At 38.4% G+C, this 22,467-nt stretch overlaps 1 protein-coding gene across 19 annotated transcripts in view; it reads right to left on the bottom strand.

Annotated features, from left to right (window-relative positions):
* The window catches only part of RALYL (RALY RNA binding protein like), a 548,770-nt gene that overhangs the window by 240,462 nt on the left and 285,841 nt on the right, over positions 1-22,467 (bottom strand). The gene's annotated exons all lie outside the window — the stretch shown is intronic.

Below are 22,467 nucleotides of genomic sequence, written 5' to 3'. Positions count from 1 at the left end.
AACTCCATTTCTTGGCTTATATGCCATGATTGTTTCTTATTTTCCTTACCAGAAAAATATTTTAATATGAATATTAATTAATTTTTAATATTCAGTGTATTAATATTTATAGATATAACTCTGCAGAACTACAGATTCAACTTCTATATTTGTTAAAAGTGCTTTCAAGCTCAAGATTCTGAGCCAGACTGGCTTGGTTTATTTGAATACCAGTTCTGCCACTCACCAGCTTTGTGATCTTGGGCAAGTTGCTTTGTATATACATGTCATAGTTTCTCCATCTGCAAAAGTTTCCTCATCTATCGCATCTTCACATTATTACTTATAATTAATATAGTTATAATAATTAAGCGAGTTAATAAATAAAAAATGTTTAGAACAGTGACCAGCCTAATAGGTATTATTGCTAAATACATTCATGTAGATGTTCAAAAGTCATATCAGATCCAACATGGTGCAAAAAAAACAGGTGCTTCTCTTTCACTGTTTCTGGACAGATTACAACATACCATAAAGTTATAATAGTATAATCTACTATGTCTATCTTATTTGCTACTATACCCCTGACATCCCACTCAGTATCTCAGATATACTAGTTGCTCCACAATTATTTATTTATAAATTAGTATATTGGTTTTCTATTTTTGATGCAAAAATTACCACAAATTTTCTGACTTAAAATAGCACAAATTTATTCTCATAATTTGGGAAGTCAGAAATTGAAAATAAGGTGTTAGCTAGGCTATATTCTTTCTGAAGAATTCAGAGGAGACTCTGTTGTTTTTTTTCCCCCAACTTCTAGAGGTTGTTTTCTTCCTTGGCTCATGCCCCATTCTTCCACCTTAAAAATTCATCATTCCAATCACTTATTCCATCACCATATTTCCTTCTTCTTGCTTTGTCCCTCTTACCTCTCTCTTATAAAGATTCTTACATTTGTATTGGCCCACTCAGATAATTCCAGTATTTTAAGATCCTTAATTTACTCATACCTGCCAAATTATCTGTCTAATATGGTAACATACACACAAATTCTGGAGACTGGGATGTGGACATATTAGGAAAGTTGTTCTTCTTTCCAGTACAGTCTTCCTTCTAGCTCCCAAAGAATTACGTCTATCCCACGTACAGCATGCATCCTACGAGGTCTCAGACCACTACACCATCAACTTAAAGCTGAAACTTTCATTTTATCTCGACTCCAAAGTCCAAAATCCAACTGGGATACTTTCACCATGATTCAAGGCCTGGGAAAAACCCTACGTGTTTCTCGGTTCCTCCCTCGAGGACCAGAGGTCTATGCTCTGAGCTCTGGGTTCCGTCCTCTGAGTCCGAAGCTCCACCCTCAGAGACATTCTGATTACTTCTTGAGGGTAGCCAATGTTTGCAATAGAGAAATTGTATCATACTGTCTCCTTTCCCCAAAGGAAAGTATTTCCAAAATACTGCAGAAGTTTGGGAACTCAGTAGGCTTTGTTTACTTTGTCCTCTCTCTGTCCCTTCAGTTCAAGCTGGCAGCATCTCTGCCTGTATAATGCCCTTAAGAACCTTGTGGATCTCCCATGAAGGGCATGGGGTATGACTCCATCAGACAAGATCATCCACGATTCTCTTGTGGATAATCCTACCTCTATTTCTGGATTCTGCTGAGATAACTGAGAGGATCCATGAGACACATGCTAATTATCTCTTCAAAGAGTCTGTGTGACTGAACACACAGGCTATACTTATCCTTTCAAAGCACTAGCAAAAAATTGTCCAGTCACACACTCTGCAATATCTTCAGAGCAAGCATTCCTGACTGTGAATTTTATTATTATTTATTTTAGCACCTTTTGCAGTCTGAATAGACTGGGCATTTCCCACATCAACAAATCCTGGTTCCTTTTGGTTTAACAGTAATTTCCTGAACTTATTTCTTTCTTTTTGCATTTTATTACAAACAGCAAGAAGATATTAGGTCATACCTTCAATTTATTACTTGGAAATTTTCTCAGCTAAATATCCAAGCTCATCATTTACCACATGGCTATATTATATGTACACATAACAACTCATCTGCTTTCCACAAAACTGCAGAACACAGCTAAGCTTTATACCGTTATATGAAAAGGATCCACTTTCCTCCTGTTTTCAGTAACATATTCCTCTTTTCCTTTTGAACCCTCACCAGCATGCCTCAATTCAGATTTAATGTCCTGTTCCTACCTGTGTTCTGCTTAATGAGTTACGTGTTCTCTAAGACAATATAGACCTTCTCTATCATGCTACTCACTTCCTTTTGGGTCCTGTCTAGCAACAACTTTAACATCCATATCCTTACCAACAATTTGTTTAATGCAATGTAGGATTTTTATCATGCTCAAAATTCTTCCAGCCTCTAGGCATTACAACACCCAATTTGAAAGCCACTGCCAAGTTTAGATGTTTGTTACAACTACACCCCATTGCTAGGTACCAAAATCTTTTATTAGTTTCATTTTGCGGCTGTAGCATATTGTCATAATAATAGTGGCTTAAAACAACCAAACTTTATCAAGTCTGGAGGTGGAAGATCTAAACCTGTGGGCAGAGTTGCAGTCCACCCAGATGCTTCAGGGTAGAATCTGCAGAATCCATTTCCTTGCCATTTCCCGCTTCTAGAGGCTGCTGGCCTTTCTTGACTTACGACCTTTTCCTCTATCTTCAAAGGTGCAGATCCTACTGCAGAACACTTCTGATTATAAGGCCAATCCAGATAATAGAGGATAATCTCTCCCCATCTCAAGATCTTTAATTTAACCACATTTTCAAAGTCTTGTTTGCAATTTAAGTTAATGTGTTCACAGGTTCTGGGGACAAGGACGTGGATATTTTAAGAACACTATTCTGTCTACCACATTGAGTGGGTGGTATACCATACTCAAGCTATTTTTTTTACCCATATTCTAAGGCTCCTTCTCTTATAACTAGTCATGTCATTACTAATTTACCAACATATCCCTTTCATGTAGGTTTCTTTACTCCATTTATACTATCACCATCTTTTTCCACTCAAATCCCTCCGCTAGTGATGGAGAAGTCTCTCAGCTCCAGTTTTTCAATTGGCCCGTCCAGCGATCACATTGCTACCAGAAATGTTTCTCCTTATCCCCTCCCATTTCGGTGCCTTGTTTAACTGGCTTCCAAATAACTAGAGACTAACACCTAAGATTCTTAGCATGGCATTTATGACCTTCCATAATCCAGACTCAACAATTTTTCTTTCATATTCTTAGCTTCCCCCACCTATAAAATAGGCAAAGTACATGGATTTAGGTTGTTTTATAAACTTAACTGTCGGTTAGTAATATTTTCAGTATGTCTGTTTTCCGAAACGTTCTCCCTTCTACCTTAGTTAATTCAAAGAGAACATCTGTTCTGAAGCTCTCTCCAAATACCCTCATCTGGGTATTTGCTTTTCCTTCTTTTATGTCAACATAATCAATTATTTACAATATTGATCACAATCTACTATAATAGACTACAGTGGGATTTGTTTTATAATTAAACGTAAATATTTCTGTCTGCTTCTTCCTCAAAGCCCAGACTAATACCTCTGTATGCAATATTCATGTGAGCAAAATTTGTATTGAAAGATAATATACACACAGAGAAGCGAACACAGAATACATGAGGAGTTTAGTACATTTTGGCAAAACGAGCACACGATGTAAATCAGCATTCGCACCAAGAAAGTCTCTCCATCGTGCCCTTTCCCAGCGACCTCTTCCCAAAGTTAACCAGCATGCCAACTAGTAACGCCGTGCATTGCTTGTGCTTTTAAATTGCTTATAAATAGAATCATACCCTCTACCCACTCCAGTATTCTTGGGCTTCCCTGGTGGCTCAGCTGGTAAAGAATCCACTTGCAATGCGGGAGACCTGGGTTTGACCCTGGGTTGGGGAGATCCCCTGGAGGAGGGAAAGGCCACCCACTCCAGGATTCTGGCCTGGAGAATTCCGTGGACTCTATAACCCATGGGGTCACAAAGTGTCGGACACGACTGAGGGACTTTCACTTTCACTCTATACATTTGGCTTCTTATGCCCAAAATTATGTTTGTGATATTTAAACTTGTTGGTGGCTGCCATATATTCTGTCAATTTTCATTAGTATTGTAGTGGTTGATTGTATCAATTAAAACAACTTTTTTTTTGTTCATTCTACTATTGATGGACTTTTAGATACTTTCAGTTTGGGGTTTTTAGAATTAACAGTATTATGAATATATTTGAATGAGTCTTTTGGTAAACATGTATATTTGATTTTAAGGGGCATATATTTATATGTAGGTGTGAATTGTTAATTCATAAGATAATACACAATCAGGTGTAATAGATATGCCCAAGATGTTGCTAATTATTGTAGCTTTATAATGTTTTCCAAATCGCTTATACTAATTTACATTCCCACCAGATATGCATGGGAGTTCAAGATGTTCCACATCTTTGCCAACATTTGTCAGTATATTTATTTTAATCATTTTGGTGGCTATGTACTGGGATATCACTATGCTTTTAATTTGCATTTCCCTAGTGATTAATGAGGTTGAAAACCATTATATTTTGCTCGTTTGCATATCTTCTTTTTTAAAGTGCTATTTCAAGCTTTTCTCCATTTCTCTGTTGAGTTTGCAGTGTTTTTTCCTTGAATTTGATTTGTAGGAATTGTTTACAAATTCCGGATAATAGTCCTTTGTATATACATATATATACAGAAAGGGAGAGTATTCAAAAGAAATGATGGAGTGGGAAAATATAGTCTAAGTTTTCTCATGGTCATAGATGCAGAAATCTAAACCAGAGCAAAATATTAGCACATCATATGTGGTGATCCATAGAAAAGATAACATATCATGATCATATCGGGTTTGTTCTAGAAATGCAGGTCTGATATAGCACTTAAAATCGATCAAATATTTCAGAATAAATGAGAAAAAGCCATATTCAGCAGTAGAAAAAGAATACATCAAATTTCTTCTATACTGTGGCTTGCTTTTCACTCTCCAAAGAGTTCTTACTTTAAATAAGATCTAAATTTTCAATTCTTTCCTGTTGTAGTTATTATTTCTGTTATTCTTAAGAAATCTTTGCACCCACCAAGATAATGAAAATATGCTATTATGGTTACTTATGTATGTTTTATTATTTTCATCTTTTGATCTCTAATTATTTCTTGTATGGTGTGAGGTAGGGCATCAAGATTTAGAGCTATTTTTTAATGGAGATTCAATTTATTGCACATCATTTAAACAGACTATTCTTTTCCTGCTGAACTGTAGAGTCACCTTTGTTATGAACCAATTTACTATGTATATGTAAATCTGTTTCTGGAGTTTATATATCCAGTTCCTTTAGTCTGTTGATTTATCCTTGTACCACACACATTGTCTCAGTTATTGTAACTTTATAATGAGTTTAGATATCAAATGGTATATGCCTACCAATCTTTTTTTGTTTCATGAGTGTTTATATATTCTTAGTCCTTTGTATTTCCATATTGAATTTTAGCATAAGATTGTCAGTTTTTATTTAAAAATTTTGGGGGTTTTGATTAAGTTTACATTGAATCTAAGGATTAATTTGCTTAGAAATGATATCTTAATAGCAAGTCTTCAAATCCATGAACAGGTCTTGAAAGTTTCAGTCCACATCTTCAATTAGATTTATTCTGAAATAGTGGGATTTTTAAGAACAGTTTTAAATAATGTGCCTTTAAAATTGCATTTTCATGTTTGCTGCCATTGATGGTATAGAGAAAAAATGTTGAATTTGTATATTGACCTTCTGGAATTGCTAAACTAATTCTAATTGATTATAACAGTCTATATTGTTTTAATTTGTTATATAGCAATCACATTATCTGTAAATAAGAATAGTTTTTATTCCTTTCTACAAAGGCTATGACCTCCAGTGTAATGCTAAATATTAATGGTGAGAGTGGGCATTCTTTTGTCACTCTTGATTTCAGGACAAAAAGTTTCAATAATTACCAGCAAGTATGATTTTGCTCTTTTTGCATATATTTTTATTTTCAGAAACATCTTAGCACATTAAAGACATTTTTCTTCATTTTCAAGAGTTTCTTTAAAATCATGATTACATGTTGAATTGTGTCAAATCTTTTCTGCATCTACTGATGCATGTGATTTTTTTCTCATTTATTCTGACATATTTTTATTGATTTGTAAATGTTACATCAGACTTGCTTTCTACAACAAACTCAATGCGATCATTAAATGTTATCTTTTCTATGGATTACTGCATTTGACTTACTAATATTTTACTCTTGTTTAGATTTTTGCATTTATGCATTGGAGAGAAGTCAGACTAGATTTTCCCACTCCATTGAGTTCAACATGTACTTGCTTTCTGTGAAGATACCCGCTCTCTGCCTTTCTTTCAGGAGAGACGGAGCCATTCTCTTCTATGGTTTTCGTAGCACCTGAGTATTCTTCTGTGATGGGCCTCACCACTGCCACACTAGACTCAGGAGAAACGAATGCCCGTATTGGTAGCTAGGAGGTTCACCACTAATCTTTCTTAAATTAAGTGGGATGGTGATTCATTCCTTAGGGACACAATGAGATAATAATTTGGAGATTTTGCTCTTCATCTTTGATTCTTATTATACCTTTTCTTTGGGCTTCCCTAGCAGCTCAGTCGGTAGAGTCTGCCTGCAATGCAGAAGACCTGGGTTGATTCCTGGGTCGGAAGATCCCCTGGAGGAGGAAATGGCAACCCACTCCAGTATTCTTGCCTGGAGAATCCCATGGAGCCTGGCGGGCTACCATCTATGGGGTCGCAAGAGTCAGACACGACTGAGCAACTAAGCACACATCACACAGCACCTGTCCTCAATTCACTCTCACTCCAACCACACAGCGACAAAAATAAACTGCTCTTATTAAAACGCGCGATTTCATTTTCCTGTGGCAAATAGACTCCGAAACCTAAAACATAATCTGTACTTTCAAGGAGCCAGAGATGGCTAGAAGGTCCCGCATTCTATCTCGAGAGATGTAATGCGAAACGCCGTACTTCATGTGTGACAGGGACCAAAGTCCTCTGGCTTTTCCTCAGTAGCGGCTCATCACCAGCATGTTTATTGTTTCTAGATCTTTTATAAAGTTATCCTGACAGACAATGCAAAATGCACTGCAATCAAACTGAAGAAAGGAATTTTAACTTTTTAGGTTTAATAAATACCAGCCATGTGGAAATTCTCCAAACAGTGCTTTAACTTGCCTGTGAAAGTGTTATAAGGGTAAAATGCTTACAGATGCTAGATTTCTTTTCCTTTTAACCTCAAAAATCACTTTTACAAGGACAAGAATTTTGGCAGTCACTGTTCTAAAGTGGTTATGCTATTATTTTTTCTTTTTTTGCCTGCAGATTCACATTTCTCTTAGTTTCATTGATAAACTTACAGAAATATATGAAATGACATATGCTGTGTCTAAAAACTGGGTGATCACACTCCAGCTCCTTAGACTTCGTCATCCACTTCTCTTCATTTTCCTGTCTTAATTATTTAATATTTGGTCATAAAACTGAAAGATCGATTCTCTCCTTTATATTATTTGTATATGATTATAAAAGATAATTTTAAGCTGTAGGTGTTCTTTGATATTTTAATTAGTGATTTCTCATTTACTATATTTGCATATTATCAATGGACACATCTTTGACTGTATTTGTACATTATCATTTTGCCGCCTAACATCCTTAAATGGTAAGACTCCAAAGCGTGTGTGCGTGCTCAGTCGTGTCTGACTCTTTGCGACCTCGTGGACTGTAGCCCACCAGGCTCCTCTGTCCATGGGATTTTCCAGCCAAGAATACTGGAGTGGGTTGCTATTTTCTCCTCCAGGGGATTTTCCTGACCCAAGGATTGAACCCATGTCTCTTGTGTCTCCTGCACTGAGCAGGCAGATTCTTTACCAACTACACAAACTGGGAAGCCCTAGGACTCCAAATAAAGTTTATCCTGATGAACAAGACATATTTAAAATATACGGCGAACTTACCCACAATTGTTTTATATTACAAATATTCATCCAAAGTTAAACAAAAAGAGAAATAAAACAACGAAGAATAGAGAAATAGCCTATTAATCAATGGTATTTGGAAAAAAGAGCCAAATAAAGTGAATATTTAGAGTTCTCATTAGTCCATTATAATCTTTTAATTTGATTTATCCCAATAAACAATAGTAAAATTAACCGATACTAAGTTCATTGTCTATGCCATACTATTTCTAGCTGCAAAATATCTAAAGTAAAGTGAACTAAGTAAAATCAGCAAAAGGTCAGGAAAGGTCAAGGGGAAAAAAAAAAGAATCAAAGAATCTGGATAGCAGTCTTAGATAATAAGAGTCACTATAGTAACTATCTCTGAGATTTGAGTAAAACAAGCATCCTCAAAATGTGCTGGGAGAGTTAATGAATACCCAGAACACTAAAGTACTAAAGATTTTTTGTGGAAAATGAAAGAAGTATTTAGAACATTTCATAGATCAATTCAGAGCACCCTGAAGGAGACAATGTACTGCACAGCTTGAACAGGTTTGATGATCTTGCTGATAATGTAATGCTTTTTCATCACTACAATACTCTGTTTCTCAAGTGACTGCTTCATCTGTAAAGATATTTACCAATATGAAGTAGTAAGTTATGGAGAAACAGATTTCAGTCTAATCCTCAAAGGATTAGACTCTAAAGCAAATTTGATCATCCATGTGGAAAAACAAGGACTACGTCTATCAGGAAATCAATTAACACAATCATTTGAGTGAAGGAAATAATATTGTTATATTTTACTGAAATATTTCTTCTCATTCAGCATGCTTCCTTCAAAAGTGCATTGGAAGTCTTATGATGTATGAATTGAAATGAAATAGAATCAGAGACCAAAGACCATATTACACATATGGCAGGAATTTAATAAGTGATTGTTAATTAATTTAATGAATCCATGTAATATAAGAACACATCTTCTGTCTTATTAACTTGTAACAGACTTCGAACTGTGGTGTTGGAGAAGACTCCTGAGAGTCTTGGACTGCAAGGAGATCCAACCAGTCCATCCTAAAGGAAATCAGTCCTGAATATTCATCGGAAGGACTGATGCTGAAGCTGAAACTCCAATACTTTGGCCACCTGATGCGAAGAACTGACCCATTGGAAAAGACCCTGATGCTGGGAAAGATTGAGGCAGTAGGAAAAGGGGACAACAGAGGATGAGATGGTTGGATGGCATCATCGACTTGATGGACATGGGTTTGAGCAATCTCCTGCAGTTCGTGATGGTCAGGGAGGCCTGGCGTGCTGCAGTCCATGGGGTCGCAAAGAGTTGGACGTGACTGAGCAATTGAACTGAACTGAGTAGACTAAGTAAATTATACCCCTAGGAGCAATATTTCTTTAGCTGAATTAAAAATTCTAACATTAATTTTAGTCTCTACATTTGTAATATTTGAGAATACAGATAAAATAAAAACATGATTATCCCTGGATTAGAATTCATAAAGTTGCAATTTTACTCATTACAAGTATTCAAATGAAATTAATTTTGCTCATTCCAAGAATGTAAATTCCCCTTAATTCAGGACCTGGAAGGACTATCTGTAATATTTAACACCAAGGTAAAACCCATTCAGTTGTTAAAATGAAAGCATTTGAAATGTGTACAATGTTGTCATGTTATCTGGCGAATTACACAAAAACAAAAACACATATGAAATGCTTTTTAGATATCAAATGAAGGCAAATAACTTCCCCAAAATTATAAACAATAACAAATCAAGTATTGGAAAAGAAAGCAAATTAGAAGTTACTATGAGGAAAAAAGAATTTTCAAAGCAATAAAAAATATGTATAAGGGATTAAGATAAGAAAATCACACATTGAGAAATTTGCCAAAGATGAAATTCTCTTTCATACCTGGCCCCCTGCGTGCACACTTCTTTTCACCTAGCTCTCTTTCCTCTTTTCTGCTGGTTCACATGTTTTCACGTCATCACCTTTAGGGTGATTTTCCCATCTGCTCCAGGCACAATTACACTCAGTTCTGCTCTGATGCTTATTTTGAAAACGTAAATTTGTTCCAGAACAATTGATAGAAGGGAACAATTTGAGCTGGCTTATGTGTGATTTCCTCAATGAGAAACAGGGAGTGAATACAAAAATGGCCCTGGTTGAACCTAAGCTGAGTAGAAATACACGAAATGCCCTGTACACAGCCCTCAAACATGCTGCCAGCTCACTGCACACGTCAGCCACGTCCATCTGCATGAGCTACGACCTTCCCTCGGATTTCAGCTCTCCATTCCTTCTGTCCCTCACAAAAATGCACAGCTACAACTCTTCCAATGGCAAATACAAACTTCAGGTTTTAAGGTAAAAGTAGCCTATATGTTGTATTATTTATATATTTGATAGCAACCCACTCCAGTATTGTTGCCTGGAGAATCTCATGGACAGAGGAGCCTGGCAGTTCATGAAGTCATGCAGAGTCAGACAGGACTGAGTGACACACACACATTATTATATATATATAGTTATATATTAATATCAATATATTAATACATATAATAGCAGAGGATGAAATGATTGGATAGCATCACCGGTTCAATGGACAGAAACTTGGGCAAACTCCAGGAGATAGTGAGGGACAGGGAAGCTTGGCATGCCGCAGTCCATGGGGCTGCAAAGAGTCAGACACAACAAAACCAACTGAACAACAGCAATATATATAAACAGTGCTATGCTTTTATTAGATTGTTATCAATGTAAAACCTGTGTCACTAATGAAATGTTTTAATGTTATGCTCCAAACCCAGATCTCATTAGTCTTGTATATTTTTTAATTGCACAATTTTTCATAGTGCGGTAATTTTTAGAAAAGCACATGCTATATTGTAGCAGAACTGACTGTACCTTCATTAGTCGCTTCCTCTTCTGTAATCCAGTAGTACTTAGCATACGGGGTTGCATTTCTTTGTATACTTATCTATTTCTTCCACCAGAATATGCAAAGAATCAGGGACTTGAAGCAAGCTGTTCAGAGTCACTATGTACCTAGGAGGGTGGGTGAAGGATCGCAGTGGAAATAATGGGTGGGTGATGTGTGATGTGCAGGAAGGAAACCAGGATAAAGGCTAAGCGGTAGCCTCACCTGGTGTCTTGGAGTTGATGGATGACAATGAAGATGGAAAAGTGGACTGCCTTTTGTCCCACAGCTCCAAACAATCAATCACCAAAACCCACTGATTTCATCTCATAACTGCTCTTTTATTCCCCTACCTGAAGCCTTCATTATCCTGCCCGCTTATTGTGATGACAACCATTTGCTCTCCTGTTAACAGAACATTTGCATCCTCCCCAAATTCCTGTGTTGAAGTCTTAACCCCAAATATGATGTGGTTTGAAGATGGGGCTTTTAGGAGGTAATTAAAGTTAGAAGAGGTCATGAGGGTACAGTCCTCGTGATGGGGTTACTGTCCTCAGAAGAAGAGATACCATAAAGCTCACTGTCTCTCTCCCTCTCCCTCTCTGCTCAAGCACAAAGAAGTGATCATGTGAGCACACAGCTACGTAATGGCGACCTAAAAGCCAAGGGAAGAAGCCTCAGAATGAAACCTTCCTTACAGCAACTTGATCTTGGACTTACCAGCCTCCAGGAATGTGAAAAAAATAAATTTCTATTGTTTAAGCTGCCTGAATGGGAACATGAAAGTCACTCAGTCGTGTCCAACTCTTTGTGACCTGATGGACTGTACAGTCCGTGGATTTCTCCAGGCCAGAATACTGGAGTAGGTAGCCTTTCCCTTCTCCAGGGGATCTTCCCAACCCAGGGATCGAACCCAGGTCTCCCGCATTGCAGGCGGATTCTTTACCAGCTGAGCCCCCAGGGAAGCCCAAGAATACTGAAATGGGTAGGCTTTCCTTTCTCCAGCAGATCTTCCCAACCCAGGGATCAAACCCAGATCTCCCACATTGCAGGTGGAGTTTTTACCAACTGAGCTATCATGGAAGCCTAGTCTATGATAACCAAGCTGCCTAGTCTATGATAATTTATTCCTGCAGCTAATATATCCCCATAAATGCAAACTCTACTTTGAAATATATGTAAGATATGTATATAAGCAATGAAGAACCTTTGAAACTCTTGATTGGCTTCTCAAAGCTACAGGATAAAGTTTAAATATCTTTGAATGTCATACCAGTTCATGATTTTAACTATATATACCTTCCCAGCCTTATCTCTCATCAGTCTAAAGCTTCTCAATACCAAAATCTCAGTAGCTCCCTAAACACAGAGAGTTTTCCTATTAATACTTTTGTTTATACAACTTTTCTGTTTAGAATGTCATTTTGCTTGGCCTTTATGTGAAAATCTTCTAATTTATCATTTAATATTTAGCTCCGTCCTCAACTCCTCCAGAAAACTTTGCTAAGGGCTAGTCTATTCTTCCATAATAACCCCCATAGCATATCTTTATCATTGCTTTAAAGACATCTATTTCAATATTTGATTATAAGTTCTTTGAGGACAGTGGTCACTTCTCTTTTTCTAATTCTTTCATATTACTGGATGTATAGTGGATATTCCATAAATATGCATTGAATAAACAAACAGATGTGCCCAGCACAGAGACTTGGCAGAGCATCATGTACTCAATAAATGGCAGTCGTTACATTACTTATGTTATGCCCTAATGCTCAATCAGCATTAGCTTTCTGCGGGAAATGTGAAAATAAGAAAGAGACTTGAGAAGCAACTTTATGTTGAAGTAGATTTACATAATTTTTGTGACCTTTTGCAGCCTCTTAAAAAAATCTTTATCACACATTTATTGTTGGCTGTGTTAAAAAATGCTGCAGGAGGTTCTTCAAATAGTAGGTAATCCACAAAGCTGACAATTCAGCTCTAATAATCAGTCGTTGTCCATTCTCATATAGACAATGTTTAAAAAAAAGTGAAAAAAATTAAAATATTCCCATATAACTTACAAAATAGGTGGAATTTGAAATTTGGATCTAATTTTTTTTTTCCAGTGGACTGATAATTTGAGAGAAAAGTCATATCACTTCACTTTGAAATACACATCCTGAAAAATCTATAGCTCCAGCAATCCAAAGTTCAACCTCCTATAAAGAGCAAAAGAGAAAGTGGTTTTATTTTCCATTTGTGCTATATGTGTTTATTTCTTTAAAAATGCTATCTGAAGTAGGTAAAGTGAAAGTAGTTCAAGCTAATAATTTAGACTAGGAATACATGCACTGAGGTACATTGAAAATATCATAGAAAAGTCATCTCATGTGGGAGCCAGTTTAGCCATTGCTCTAAGAAGGTTTCCTTACAAAACTGCTTTGACTGAGAAAGTAGTTGAAGTAATTGCATCTTTTATTGCACAAAATATCAATAAATACTGCTGGTCTTAAGCATTTTCCATTCAGAAGCAATCTTCATTCTTTTCTATTTCCAGGTTTATCACCAGTTTAAATTGTTAGATAGAGTATGTTGTACATACATTTTTCTGATTCAGAAAGTCTCTGGAAAAATACATTTTGTTATGATCATTAAGGAATAGGCAAATTATTTATTCTTAATATTATAATATGACATTTAAAAGGGGTAAGCTATTCTTATTCCCACTTACCATACTTTCTTTTATTTCTTTTTAATGTTATAAGAAGAAACTTGACCAGGTTTTAATTGTTCATATCATCTCCAATCTATATTTATTACTGCCTGAAAATAGCTGAACTGTATTACTTACAATGCGTTTTACTAGGACAACAATGTTAACTATTTACTATCTTACTTAGCAAGGACAAACCAAGGTCAATTTTCATTTCATCCAGGACTTTGACAGTTGGAACAAAGCAAGCTAAGTCTTTAAGGCTTAATTCAAATGGTCCCACTTTGATGAAATTTTTCTGCTTCTTCTTTCCTTTAATTCCAGTTTATTCCTCCAACGTGTATGTAATGAAGCTTAAGCAACAGAAAACATTTTTAGAAGATTATAAAATCTTCATTCATTTTATTCATTCTTGTGTTCCTCATAAATGCTGAACACAGATGGCCCTTGATAATCATTTGGTTGGTCATAACTATGGCATAACTAGCTATTATTTAGCTGAGTGGAATCCATAACATTTTTCTAGGATTGGGTGGGGATCTTAAATTGTCATCTGCTCTTATGCGTAACACACTGAATCCAGAGACAGATTTAGAAACCTCATGGCTTACAGTTTTACAGAAAACTGTAAGATCAGTTTTCTCTCCTGACTAAATGCTATCTGGGACATGGGATTTTGGAGCACATTAAGAATATTAGGCCATGGTTTTGATTGCAGCATCTGCCTAAAAAATCCACATGGAGAAGTGTCATGTCTGCAATCAAGCTTTGTAGTAATACATTTACATGCAAGCCACAAATTATTATCTATTTCTGCCATATGGACAGCTACAAAATCTCACAGATTACTTGAAGAAAGGAATAAACTGCACTTTTAATATGATCATAGGATAAGCAATCCTGATTTAACACTTTTATTTCTAGATCAGTGATTCCTTCACTTTGGGATTTCATGAATCAGACTATCTCCAAGAGGGACAACTTCTTTCAAGTGAAGACATTAAAAAAATAGTACCTCCCATGATCATCATTTCATAAAGAAAAGATCACCCAATACCTGCAGGTTATTATTAAAAGACACGAAGTGTAGTATCTGTGGAAAATGGAGGACTAAAAGATACAGACTTCTATGTGTCTGTATCATGAAATATTAAGGAATTTGACAAAGAAAAAAAAGTTTGTCTTCCAGAAGAAAAGATATATTTGAATTTGATAATATTTATTTTTGAGGCATGAATACCATCAAATATCTTTCCCTAAATTAAATATCATCTTCTAAAATTTCAGTTAGTAATTTAGTTTTGAAAATATTCCCCAAGTTTTGGATGGCAGATTTTGTACTTTTGAAGCGAATTTTAAACTATTAGTTGGGGAATCAGGCAAGTACCTATAGTTCCCCTATGATCTGTATTTAAAGAGTATTTTGCAAGGTTTTATTTAAGATAAATTAGGTAAAAACATTAGTGGAAAAACAATTGAACTGGTAAATTGGTTATGCTTATATGCTGCTGCTGCTAAGTCGCTTCAGTCGTGTCCGACTCTGTGTGACCCCATAGACGGCAGCCCACCAGGCTCCGCCGTCCCTGGGATTCTCCAGGCAAGAACACTGGAGTGGGTTCCCATTTCCTTCTCCGATGCATGAAAGTGAAAAGTGAAAGTGAAGTCGCCCAGCTGTGTCCGACTCTTGGCGACCCCATGGACTGCAGCCTACCAGGCTCCTCTGTCCATGGGAGTTTCCAGGCAAGAGGATTGGAGTGGGGTGCCATTGCTTTCTATATACATTTTTGAAAAAAGAAATTCCTCAAACTGATCTCTGAAACAAATTATACAAAGTTACATTTAATAAACATATCTAAGAAAGTCCTGCTGATGGGTGGGGCTGTGTTTCCTCCCTGTTGGTTGCTTGGCCTGAGGCGGCCCAGTCCTGGAGTCCACAGTCTTGATGGCAGGGCAAAAGGCTAGCTTCAAAAGGACTTAGGCCAACACGCACTCCTGGACTGCTGCTTGCCAATGCCCCCGTCCCCATGGCAGGCTGCTGCCAGCCCACAGCTCTTCAAGCGCCGCTCAAGCACTCGCAGGGTGGTTGGCCTCGGTCTCCTGCGGGGTCACTGCCCTTCCCCGGACCCTGCTGGGCACAGGGTTCCTTTGTGCCCTCTAAGAGTCTGTGTTTGCCCCGGTCTTGTGGAAGTTCTGTATCCAATCTTGCTGTGCTTCAAGGTCAGATTCGCTGGGGATTCCCAGTCCCTTTGCTGGATCACGAGGTTGAGGAGTCTAACGGGCAGCCTAAAACTTTGCAACAGTGTGGAAACTTCCTTGGGATTGTTGATTTACTAATCAGGACCCTGCCCGCCAGAGCAAGACCCAGCTTTCCCCATAGCCAGGGCCTCCCATCTGGAAGCTCGCACAAGCCTTTGATCCTCATCCATCAGAGGGCAGACGGGAGAAGTAAGAACTATAATTGAACAGCCTCCACAGAGAAAAACATAATCACAAAAGCTAACCAAAATGATCACAGGGATCACAGCCTTGTGTAGCTCAGTGAGGCTATGAACCATGCTGTGTAGGGCTACCCAAGATGAACAGGTCATGTTGGAGAGTTCTGACAAAATGTGGTCCACGGAGAAGGGAATGGCAAACCACTTCAGCATTCTTGTCTTGAGAACTCCATGAACAGTACGAAAAGGAAGAAGATATGACACTGGAAGATGAGCCCCCAGGTCAGGAGATGTTCAGTATGCTACTAGGGAAGAGCAGAGAAAGAGCTCCAGAAGGAATGAAGTGGTCAAAGTGAAAACAATGCTCAGTTGCAGATATGTCTAGTGGTTGAAGTAAAGTCCGGTAAAGAACAACATTGCATAGGAACCTGGAATGTTAGGTTCACGAATCAAGGCAAATTGGACATGGTCAAGCAGGGGCTATCAAGAGTAAACATTGACATGTTAGGAATCAGTGAACTAAAATGAAGTGGAATGGGCAAATTTAACTTAGATAACCATTATGTCTACTACCATAGGCAAGAATTCTTGAGAAAAAATGGAGTAGCCTTCACAGTCAACAAAAGAGTTCAAACGCAGTACTTGGGTGCAATCACAAAAACAACAGAATGATTTTGGTCCATTTCCACAGCAAATCATTCAATATCACAGTAATCCAAGTCTATGCCCCAACCATTAATGCTGAAGAAGAAGAAGGTCAATTGTTCTGTGAAGACTTACAAGGCCTTCTAGAACTAACACCAAAAAAGATGTCCTTTTCATCATAGGGGACTGGAATGCAAAAGTAGGAAGTTAAGAGACACCTGGAGTAACAAGCAAGTTTGGCCTTGGAGTACAAAATGAAGCAGGACAAAGGCTAACAGAGTTTTTTCCAACAGAACGTACTGGTCATAGCAAACATTCTCTTCCAACAACACAAGAAACGACTCTACACATGAACATCATCAAATGGCCAATACTGAAATCTGACTAATTATATACTTTGCAGCCACAGATGGAGAAACTCTATACAGTCAGCAAAACAAGAATAGGAGCTGACCGTGGCTTAGATCATGAGCACCTTATTGTAAAATTCAGGCTTAAATCTAAGAAATTAGGGAAAACCACTAGACCATTCAGGTATGATGCTGCTGCTAAGTCACTTCAGTTGTGTCCAACTCTGTGCGACCTCATAGATGGCAGCCCACCAGGCTCCCCCATCCCTGGGATTCTCCAGGCAAGAATACTGGAGTGGGTTGCCATTTCCTTCTCCAGTGCATGAAAGGGAAAAGTGAAAGTGAAGTTGCTCAGTCGTGTCTGACTCCTAGTGACCCCATGGACTGTAGCCTACCAGGCTCCTCTGTCCATGGAATTTTCCAGGCAAGAGTACTGGAGTGGGGTGCCATTGTCTTCAGATATGACCTAAGTCAAATCCCGTATGATTATACAGTGGCAATGACAAATATATTCAAGGGATTAGATCTGGTAGACAGAGTGCCTGAAGAACTATGGGCAGAGGCTCATAACATTGTACAAGAGGCAGTAACCAAAGCCATCCCCAAGAAACAGAAATGCAACAGGGCAAATGGTTGTCTAAGGAGGCCTTACAAAGAACTGAGAAAAGCAGAAAAGTGAAAGGCAAAGGAGAAGAAAAAATAAAGATATACCCAACTGAACACAGAGCTCCAGAGAAAAGCAAGGAGAGATAAGAAAGCAATCTTCAGAGAAGCGATGCAAAGAAATAGAGGAAGACAGTAGAACATAGAAAGTCTAGAGATCTCTTCAAGAAAATTGGAGATACCAAGGGAACATTTCATGTACAGATGGACACAATAAAGGACAGAAACTGCAAGGACCTAACAAAATCAGAAGAGATTAAGAAGAGGTGGCAAGAATACACAGAACTATATAAAAAAGGTCCTAAAACCCCAGAAAACCACAGTGCTGTGGTCACTCACCTAGAGCTAGATTACCTGTAGTGTGAAGTCAAGTGGGCCTTAGGAAAAATTACTACGAACAAAGCTACTGGAGGTGATGAAATTCCAGCTGAGCTATTTAAAATCCTCAAAGATGATGCTGTTAAAGTGCTGCACTCAGAAAAGTGAAAGTGTCAGTTACTCAGTCGTGTCCAGCTCTTTGTGACCCCACAGAGTGCAGCCCTCCAGGCTCCTTTGTCCATGGGATTCTCCAGACAAGAATACTGGAGTGAGTAGCCATTTCCTTCTCCATGGGATCTTCCTGATCCAGGGATCAAACCCAGGTCTCCTGCATTGCAGGCAGATTATTTAGTATCTGAGCCCGCAGGGAAGCTCATGCTACACTCAATACACTAGCAAACTTAGAAAACTCAGCAGTAGATACAGGACTGGAAAAGGTCAGTTTTCATTTCAATCCCAAAGAAAGGCAATGCCAAAGAATGCTCGAACTACTGAAGTATTGTGCTCATTCCACATGGTAGCAACATAATGCTCAAAATCTTTCAAGCTAGGCTTCAACAGTATGCGATCTGAGATGCACAAACTGGATTTAGAAAAGGGAGAGGAACCAGAGAGCATATTGCCAACATCGGTTGGATCATAGAAAAAGCAAGGGAATTGCAGAAAAGCATTTAGTTCTGCTTCACTGACTATGACTCTGTGGATCACAACAAACCGGAAAATTCTTAAAGACATGGGAATATCAGTCCACCTTATCTGCCTCCTAAGAAATCAGATAAAGAAGCAACAGTTAGAACCAGACGTGGAACAATGGACTGGTTCAAAATTGGGAAAGGAGTACATCAAGACTTATTGTCACCCTGCTTATTTAACTTATATGCAGAGTACATCATGTAAAATGCTGGGCTGGATGAATCAAAAGCTGGAATCAAGATTGCCATAAGAAATATCAACAACCTGAAATATGCAGATGATACCACTCTCATGGCAGAAGGTGAAGAGGAAATAAAGAGCCTCCTTATGAAGATGAAAAAGAAGAGTAAAAAGGTTGGCTTAAAATTCAACACTCAGGAAACTAAGATCATGGCATCCGGTCTTATCACTTCATGGCAAATAGATGGGGAAACAAAGGAAAGAGTGGAAGATTTTATTTTCTTTGGTTCCAAAATCACTGCAGATCATAATTGCAGCCATGAAATTAAAAGACAGTTGCTCCTTGGAAGAAACCTATGACAAATCTAGACAGCATATTAAAAAGCAGAGAAATCACTTTGCTGACAAAGGTCCATATACCCAAAGGATAGTTTTTTCAGTAGTCATGGACAGATGTGAAAGGTGGACTGTAAAGATGGCTGAATGCCAAAGAATTGATGTTTTCTAACTGTGGCGTTGGAAAAGACTCTTGAGAGTCACTTGGACTGCAAGGAGATTAAACCAGTCAATCCTAATTGAAACAACTTTGAATATTCATTGGAAGGACTGATGCTAAAGCTGAAGCTCCAATACTCTGGCCACTTGATGCTAAGAGCAGATTCATTGGAAAAGACCTTGATGCTGGGAAATATTGAGGGCTTGAGGAGAACAGGGTGACAGAGCATGAGATGTTTGGATGGCATCACCAACTTATTGGGCATATGTTTCAGCAAACTCTGGGAGGTACTGCAGGATGGGGAAGCCTGGCATGCTGCATCCATGGGGTCACAGATATTTGGACATGACTTAGCAGCTGAGCTACAACAGCAAAAACATTTCATGGAAAAATACAAGTAATTTTCAATTGATATATTTGTTAACCTTTCAGAATAACATATTTATCAAATAATTTGGAACCGGCAGTACAGAAAATCTTGTTGAATATGGGTTTTTATGTTTGAAAAATCCTTTATTTTAGTTCTTTAACTAGGCACATTTATATTTTAAGAACTCTAAGCAACTTAATAGATAAAACTGAATTTTGTCTTTTCTGTTTTGCACCAAAGACATTGGTATATGCCCTCTTATAATCGAATTGAATGTAAAAGTAAGTAAGACTAAATCTAAGGACCATGTTCAAGGCAACCTCTGTTTCCTTTGAAGGAATTACTCTAAAATATTCTATAAGGTTGTATTTCTTGCGTTACTTAGTAAGCAAGAATGGATCACACTAATGACCATATGAGAGCTGTTTTGTACAATAGATTTTTATTGAGTGTCCAGTATATGCTAAAATATGCTAAAGCTAAAAGAAAATTATCCTGTCCACCAGGATTACTCAGTCTTGAAGATATAAGAAAAACTACCTTTTTGATACTTATAAAGTCCTGTATAATCGTCCTGACTATACAGATGGGTCTGTGCATGAAGAGGCCAGAGGATCCCCTGAGAGGAGCTGATATCAGGAGTGATGCTGAGGAGTGTGATGGACAGAGAGGGCGGGCGGGGAGCAGGAAGTCCAGGCCTGACCCGGTCCTCCTGAAGCCCGGAATCTAGCAGTGCCCACCGTTCCGTGGCCCTCGGGGCAACCACCCGAAAAATGAGAGCCTCAAATTCAACCCTCCCCCCATCTCTTCCAGTTCCGAAAATTCAGTAAGTCTTTTTTTTAAACCATAGTCAAGTTAGTAAAGCAAAATCTTTGCAAATTTGTCCAACACAATTAGAAGAACACATTTTTAGATATCAGAACTTCTTGGTGAGAGGAGCTGAGATTATTGGGAGATTATTAATATTCTCACATTTTTGGCAATCATCGCATGAAGAAAGATAAGATCCATGATGTTTCCTTCCCAAAGTGTCTTCTAAAGGGACAGTACACTGAGGCATTGTTAGGGTTTGGGTTTATGTGGACAAAATGCATTGAAGGCCTGGGAGAAAGAGTTATGAGTAATTCCTTACACAGGAAAAGAATAAAGGCAAAACAGATCTTTGAGGTTATTTAGGTGTCTTCTCAGGGGAAAAAGTTAGAGCTGATCCTGAGCAGAAAGTTCATAACCAGGATCCCAGCAGCAGGAGGAAATCAGGGCAATAGAAGGAAGAAGATGGGTTTTCTTTTCTGTCGGTGTGAAATAGTTAGAGAAGATATCTTAAAGTGAAGAGAGTTAAACCCTGCTGCGGAGGAACAAGCTTTCAAGAATTTTGATGTCAAGTAAGCAAGAGTCAGCTTCAACCACCTGGGGGTGTTTTGAGACTAAATTAAGGAAGAAGAATATAAGAAAAGAGTGGAAGGCCTAGGCATCAGTTTGATGCGCACTGTTAGATGCGAGCTGCTCTATTTACAGAGATGTATCAAGAAGTAAAATGTTTATTTAAAGTTAGTTTGATGAAACTGAAAGGCGATCCAATCAGTCCATCCTAAAGGAGATCAGTCCTGGAGGGACTGATGTTGAAGCTGAAACTCCAATACTTTGGCCACTGATGCAAAGAGCTGACTCATTTGAAAAAACCCTGGTGCTGGGAAAGATTGAGGGCAGGAGGAGAAGGGGACGACAGAGGATGAGATGGCTGGATGGTATCACTGACTCAATGGACATGGGTTTGGGTAAACTCCAGGAGTTGGTGATGGGCAGGGAGGCCTGGCGTGCTGTGGTCCATGGGGTCGCAAACAGTTGGACACGACTGAGCGACTGAACTGAACTGAACTGAACTGAAGTGATGAAAATGAATGTGTTTATGCTTATTTAATAAGCACACAATTTTTAAGGAAATTGTCATTCACTAACCTGGTGGCTCAGACAATGAAGAATCTGCCTGCAGTGCGGGAGACCTGGGTTCAATCCCTGGTTTGGGAAGATCCCCTGGAGCAGGAAATGGCACCCACTCCAGTACTCTTGCCTGGAGAATCCCATGCACAGAGGAGCCTGGCTGGCTATAGTCCGTGGGGTTGCAAAGAGTCGGACATGACTGAGTGACTAAACACACAACCTAATATACTGCTGTTGTTATTTATTTGCTAAGTCGTGTCCGACTCTTTTGTGACTCCATGCACTGTAGCCCACCAGGCTCATTCTATCCATGGGATTTTCCAGGCAAGAATACAGGAGTGGGTTGCCATTTCCTTCTCCAGGAGATCTTCCCAACCCAGGGATCAAATCTACAACTCCTGAATGGGCAGGCAGATTCTTTTCCACTGATCCACCCTGGAAGCCCTAATCTAATATATAGAACCAAGGAAAAAGACACAGCTCCACTAGTGATAGAAGCATCCCCTTAACTTGAGGCCTGAACAGTAAGAGGGGAACTGTCACACTTCACTGAAGAGGGATTATGACTCCTTAACATGTGCTCTGGACAGAGTTGATCATAAACATACTAGATTCACAAACACGCTCACACGAGTGTTCTGAAGTGGGAATCCACACATGGCCCTGCCCAAGCACAGAGACTCTTATTGATCAGTCATAACGTCAACATG

This window comes from Giraffa tippelskirchi, chromosome 6 (assembly GCF_054371585.1).
Source record: "Giraffa tippelskirchi isolate mGirTip1 chromosome 6, T2T-mGirTip1v1.2.pri, whole genome shotgun sequence".
NCBI lineage: Eukaryota > Metazoa > Chordata > Mammalia > Artiodactyla > Giraffidae > Giraffa > Giraffa tippelskirchi.
Note: the sequence above shows the minus strand (reverse complement) of the source record. Positions and strands in the feature narration are given on the sequence as shown.